We start from the raw sequence: 7096 nt of genomic DNA on the forward strand, positions 1-7096 counted from the left end.
TCTCCTGACCTGGCTCCCTGTTTCAGTCCCCTTTTTTATCAGTTGAATGGGTGACTGTCTCCCAGGAGCTCCAACACCAGCTGAAATGGTGCCCAGACCCATTTATTTTGTGCAGAGACCCGCAGCACTGGGGTGCCAGCCAAAACAGCTGCGCTGGTGACCCGTGGGGCTCCTCCACCTGGGAGTCTCCTGGTCTGTGGGCAATAAAAATCCATCTGTAAATGTGGCATCCACTCACCCTCCACATTTTTGCTGGGAGGTGCAATCCTGAGCTGCTCCTAATTGGCCATCTTGGATCCATCCACCGGCAAAGATTTTTAATGAATCCTCAAACCTTACTGTTCATAAGATAATTCATACTGGAGAGAAACCCTACATATGTGAAGAATGTGGCAATTTTTTATAGTGGAGAAAACTACAAGTGTGGAGAATGTGGCAAAACCTTTTTTTTTTAAATCATAATTTAAGTTCTGGGGTACATGTGCAGAACGTACAGGCTTGTTACATAGGTATACATGTGCCATGGTCATTTGCTGTATCCGTCCCCTTGTCATCTACATTAGATATTTCTCCTAATGCTATCCTTCCACTACCCTCCCACCCCCTGCTATCCCTCCCCTAGACCCCACCCCCAAAAGTCCCTAGTGTATGATGTTCCCCTCCCTGTCTCCATATGTTCTCATTGTTAAACACTCACTTATGAGTGAGAACATGCGGTGTTTGGTTTTCTGTTCTTGTGTCAGTTTGCTGAGAATTATGGTTTCCAGCTTTATCCATGTCCCTGCAAAGGACATGAACTCATCCTTTTTAATGGCTGCATAGTATTCCATGGTGTATATGTGGAATGTGGCAAAACTTTTAACCAATTTTCACACCTTATTCCCCAGAAAACCATTTATGGTTGAGAAAAAATTTACAAACAAAAAGAATGTAAAAAAGCCATTAATATTTGTTCACATCTTAATATCAGAGAGTTTATACTTAGCTAAAGCATTATAAGTGCAATTACTGTCAAAATTTTTTTTTCAGAAAATGTAAGCTTTTAAAGTGAAGAAAAGTATGTATTTTGAAGGCAAACACTATAAAGAAGGTTGTAGTACGTTTACTTGTATCACAGATCTTACTGTACACATTTTTACTACAGGAAAACCCTGAAGCAGTTGGTCAAACTTTGTTCAATGTCAACGAATTTACATTGAAGAAAAACCCTGCAAATGTAATAAATTTGGAAAAACACTTTTTCAATAACTACAGCTTAAAAAATACCAGAGAGTTTATGTTAAAATGTCATTTTGCAGATGCAGTAAATCTAAAAAATATTTAATCCAGAATTAAGTCTATGTTAATATCAGATAATCGATAGCAGAAATAACTAAGGCACTGACACTTCAGGCATTACAGTAAATCAGAGTACTGAATATAGAAAATAATCCGAAACTAAAGTTGGTAGACAAATTATTTGTATATAACTTAAAAAGGAGAAGACTTTTTGAAGAGTTATAATTACATTTAACGCATACTTTTTTGGAAAAATCTGCTAATTTTTTTTAAAAAAATTGAATAATTATTTAATTCAAGTCTAAAATTACTTCATGTTTCTATTGTGTTTACATGTGAAAGCATGTGATAAATTGTTTCTGCATCAAAGATATGACAGATTATTTTTCATTAGATGGACATTATTTGTAATATTTTCTGTGGGGTAGTAAGGACATTAAAATGTAAGATGTATGATGAATATCTTAAAAAGACTCTTCGTGGTTAACACAGAAGCAACTCAAATGTCCATTGATGCATGCATTGATAAGCAAAATGTGGTATATCCACACAATGGAATATTATTTATGTATAAAAAGGAAGGAAATTCTGGCATATGCTATGACATAGATGAACCTTGAAGACTTTATACTAAATAAAATAATCCAGACAAAAAAGGACAAATATTGTATGATTCCATTTATATGAGATACTTATAGTAGTCAAAATCATAGAGGCAAAAGCTGGTTCAGGGATTGGGAGAGAAGAGAATGGGGAGTTATTGTTTAATGTGTATGAAATTTTAATTTTAAAAGAGGAAAAGAGTTCTGGAGATGGAGGATGCTGGTGACTACACAAGAGTATGAATGTACTTAATACCACTGGACCGTACACTTAAAAATAGTTAAGATAGGGCCAGGCACTGTGGCTTATGCCTTTAATCCCATCACTTTAGGAGGCCAAGGGGAGCAGATCTCCTGTGGTCAGGAGTTCAAGACCAGCCTGGACAACATGGTGAAACCCCTGTCTCTACTAAAAATACAAAAATTATCCGGACATGATGGCAGGCACCTGTAATCCCAGCTATTCGGGAGGCAGAGGTTGCAGTGAGCTCAGATGGCGCCATTGCACTCCAGCCTGGGTGACAAGAGTGAGACTTGGTCTAAAAAAAAAAAAAAGGCCTCACTCACCATGCACACGCCCTGTAGCCACCCCACAGAAATGCTTCAGTTACACACAGATTTTCGCCAGATAATACTGGTGTCCAGGGTACTGGCTCCTCATCTCATTCAGGTTTATGCCAAAGATGTAAAATTTGGGGCAGATGCCCAAGCCTTAATGCTTCAAGGGGTAGACCTTTTGGCCATCCTGTAGCTGTTACAATGGGGTCAAAGGGAAGAACAGTGATTATTGGGCAGAGCTGGGGAAGTCTCAAAGTAACAAAAGATGGTGTGACTGTTGCAAAGTCAATTGACTTAAAGGCTAACTATAAAAATATTGGCACTAAACTTGTTCAGGATGTTGCTAATAACACAAATGAAGAGGCTGAGGATGGCACTACTACTGCTACTGTACTGGCATGTTGTATTGCCATGGAAGTCTTTGAGAAGATTAGCAAAGGTGCTAATCCAGTGGAAATTGGAAGAGGTGTGATGTTAGCTGTTGATGCTGTAATTGCTGAACTTAAAAAGCAGTCTAAATCTGTGACCGCCCCTGAAGAAATTACACAGTTTGCTACAATTTCTGCCAATGGACACAAAGAAATTGGCAATATCATCTCTGATGCAATGAAAAAGGTTGGAAGAAAGGGTGTCATCACAGTAAAGGATGGAAAAACACTGAATGATGAAATTATAGTGTCCAGTCCATTGTACCTGCTCTTGAAATTGCCAATGCTTACTGTAAGCTTTTGGTCATAATTGCTGAAGATGTTGATGGAGAAGTTCTAAGTACACTCATCTTGAATGGGCTAAAGATTGGTCTTCAGGTTGTGGCAGTCAAGGCTCCAGGTTTGGTGACAATAGAAAGAACCAGCTTAAAGATATGGCTATTGCTACTGGTGGTGCAGTGTTTGGAGAAGAGAGGTTAACCCTAAATCTTGAAGACGTTCAGTCTCATGACTTATGAAAAGTTGGAGAGGTCATTGTGACCAAGGATGACGCTATGCTCTTAAAAGGAAAAGGTGACAAGGTTCAAATTGGAAAATGTATTCAAGAAATCATTGAGCAGTTAGATGTCATAACTAGTGAATGTGAAAAGGAAAAACTGAATGAACAGCTGGCAAAACTTTCAGATGGAGTAGCTGTGCTGAAGGTTGGTGGGACAAGTGATGTCAAAGTGATGAAAAGAGAGTTATAGATGCCCTTAATGCTACAAGAGTGGCTGTTGAAGAAGGCCTTGTTTTGGGAGGGGGTTGTGCTCTGCTTCAGTGCATTCCAGCCTTGGAGAGCATTCATTAGACTCCAGCTAATGAAGATCAAAAAATTGGTGCAGAAATTATTAAAAGAATACTAAAAATTCCAGCAATGACCATTGCTAAGAATGCAGGTGTTGAAGGATCTTCGATAGTTGAGAAAATTATGCAAATTTCTTCAGAAGTTGGTTATGATGCTATGGTCAGATATTTTGTGAATATGGTGGAAAAAGTAATTATTGACCCAACAAAGGTTGTGAGAACTGCTTTATTGGATGTTGCTGGTGTGGCCTCTCTGTTAACTACAGCAGAAGTTGCAGTCACAGAAATTTCTAAAGAAGAGAAGGACCCTGGAATGGGTGCAAGGGTGGAATGGGAGGTAGTATGAGAGGTGGCATGTTCTAACTCCTAGAATAGTGCTTTACCTTTATTAATGAACTGTGACAGGAAGCCCAAGGCAGTGTTGCTCATCCATAACTCCAGATAAGCCAGTTGAAGAAAATGAAGAAAAGGCTGGCTGATGTTTAAGAAATCATTGTAACCATCACTTACCGGTTTCAGTTGACAAAGTATATATTGCTGTCATTGTTCCTGCCTACAGATAATTTATTTTGTATTTTTGAATAAAAAGACATTTGTACATAGGTACAAGAGCCATGTACCAGTGTACTGCTTTCAACTTAAATCACTGAGGCATTTTAAAAACTATTCTGTTAAAATCAAGATTTTAGTGCTTACCACCACCAGATGAGAAGTGAAACAGCCTTTTTGTGGAGAGTGAGAATAATTATGTACAAAGTAGGGAAATATCCAATTATGTGACAACCTTTGTGTAATAAAAATTTGTTTAAAGTTAAAAAAATAGTTAAGATAGTTGACTTGCTATCTCCTCTTCATACTCTAGGTTTCAGTTTAAATGTTATGTTTTCTGGACATTTTTTCTTTTTTCTTTTTTTTCCCAGCAAGGCAGTTTACTTCTATAGAAGGGTGCAGGGCACATGGTCAGAGCAATGATGGCTGCTGCACGCTTGGACAATGCGGGAAGGGGTACTTATGCCTGATGGGGTTGTCCCTACTGCTGTGTCATCCCATATTGGCTAGGGTTAGACTGCACAAGCTAGTCTAATCCTGATTGGCTATTTTAAAAAGAGCAGGGCTCCGAGCTGGAGTGGAAGCGTGGGTGTTTCGGTGGGAAGGATGGTTATAGGCGTGTCAGAGCAGGTAGCCAGGGTGATCAGGTAACCAGGATGAGTCAGGGAGGAGCCAGGGGGAGGGCGAGCAGATGTGAACTACTGATTAGAATCCGTGGGGAAGGTTGTTTACTGGAATTACAAGGAAGTTAAACTTTAAAATAGATAATTAAAGAATAAGAGAGTTGAACATACTGATACATTGATTCTTTGAAGAGAAACTTGGGGTTCACTATAACATTCCCCATCTTGAATTTTTATAGTTTTCATATATATATATAAACATATATATATAAAAATGTATATATGTATTTTATTGTACTTTGGGTTCTGGGGTACATATACTGATCATGCAGGATTGTTGCATAGGTACATATATGGCAATGTGGTTTGCTGCATCCATCCCCCCGTCACCTATATCTGGCATTTCTCTCCATGTTATCCCTCCACAACCTCCCTACCCCGTGATGTCCCTACCCTATTCCCCCTGACTAGACCCCAGTGTGTGATGCTCCCCTCCCTGTGTCCAAGAGTTTTCATTGCTCAACACCCACCTATAAGTGAGAACATGTGGTGTTTGATTTTCTGTTCTTGTGTCAGTTTGCTGAGAATGATGGTTTCCAGATTCATCCATGTCCCTACAAAGGACATGAACTCATCGTTTTTTATGGCTGCATACTATTCTATGGTGTATATGTGCCACATTTTCCTTGTCCAGTATATCGTCGATGGGCATTTGGGTTGGTACCAGGTCTTTGCTATTGTAAACAGTGCCGCAATGAACATATGTGTGCATGTGTCTTTATAATAGAATGATTTATAATCTTTTGGATATATACCCAGTAATGGGATTGCTGGGTCATATGGAATTTCTATTTCTAGGTCCTTGAGGAATCGCCACACTTTCTTCCATAATGGTTGACCTAATTTACACTCCCACCAACAGTGTAGAAGTGTTCCTATTTCTCCACATCTTTTCCAGCATCTGTTATCTCCAGATTTTTTGACGATCACCATTCTAACTGGCGTGAGATGGTATCTCAATGTGGTTTTGATTTGCATTTCTCTAATGACCAGTGATGAGGAGCATCTTTTCATATGTTTGTTGGCCTCTTATATGTTTTCTTTTGAAAAGTGTCTGTTCATGTCCTTTGCCCACTTTTAAATGTTATTTTTTTTCTTGTAAATCTGTTTTAGTTCTTTGTAGATTATGGATATTGTCAGATGGGTAGATTGCAAAAGTTTTTTCCCATCCTGTTGGTTGCTGGTTCACTCTATTGATAGTTTCTTTTGCTGTACAGAAGCTCTGCAGTTTAAGTAGATCCCATTTATCTATTTTGGCTTCTGTTGTCAAGGCTTTTTGTGTTTTAGTCATGAAGTCCATGACTATGCCTATGTCCTGAATGGTTTTGTCTAGGTTTTCTTCTAGAGTTTTTATGGTGTTAGGTCTTATGTTTAAGTGTTTAATCCATCTGGAGTTAATTTTAGTGTAAAGTGTCAGGAAGGGGTCCAGTTTCTGTTTTCTGCACCTGACTAGCCAGTTATTCCAGCACCATTTATTAAACAGAAAATCCTTTCCCCATTGCTTGTTTTTGTCAGGTTTATCAAATTTCAGATGGTTGTAGATGTGTGGCATTGACTCCGAGGCCTCTGTTCTGTTCCATTGGTGTATATCTCTGTTTTGGTACCAGTACTATGCTGTTTTGATTACTGTAGCCTTGTAGTATAGTTTGAAGTCCGGTAGCGTGATGCCTCGAGCTTTGTTCTTTTTGCTTAGGACTGTCTTGTCTATGCAGGCTCTCTTTTGGTTCCATGTGAAGTTTAAGGTGATTTTTTCCAGTTCTGTGAATAGGGCCATAGGTAGCTTGATGGGGATAGCACTGAATCTACAAATTACTTTGGGCAGTATGGCCATTTTCACAGCATTGATTCTTCCTAACCATGAGCATGGAATATTTTTCCATCTGTTTGGTCCTCTCTTATTTCCTTGATCAGTGGTTTGTAGTTCTTCTTGAAGAGGTCCTTTACATCCTTTGTTAGTTGTATTCCTAGGTATTTTATTCTCTTTGTAGCAATTGTGAATGGGAGTTTGCTCTTGATTTGGCTCTCTTTTAATCTGTTGTTGGTGTATAGGAATGCTTGTGATTTCTGCACATTGATTTTGTATCCTAAGACTTTGCTGAAGTTGCTTATCAGTTTTGGGAGATTTTGGGCTGAGACGATGGGATCTTCTAAA

At 38.8% G+C, this 7096-nt stretch overlaps 1 pseudogene; it reads left to right on the top strand.

Annotated features, from left to right (window-relative positions):
• The first annotated feature begins 662 nt into the window (after positions 1-662).
• Positions 663-4863, top strand: LOC105729131 (60 kDa heat shock protein, mitochondrial-like; annotated as a pseudogene).
• Positions 4864-7096: the final 2233 nt, after the last annotated feature.

This window comes from Aotus nancymaae, unplaced genomic scaffold, assembly GCF_030222135.1.
Source record: "Aotus nancymaae isolate 86718 unplaced genomic scaffold, 86718_ANA_hifiasm-v0.15.2.pri h1tg000016l, whole genome shotgun sequence".
In the NCBI taxonomy this organism is placed as follows: domain Eukaryota; kingdom Metazoa; phylum Chordata; class Mammalia; order Primates; family Aotidae; genus Aotus; species Aotus nancymaae.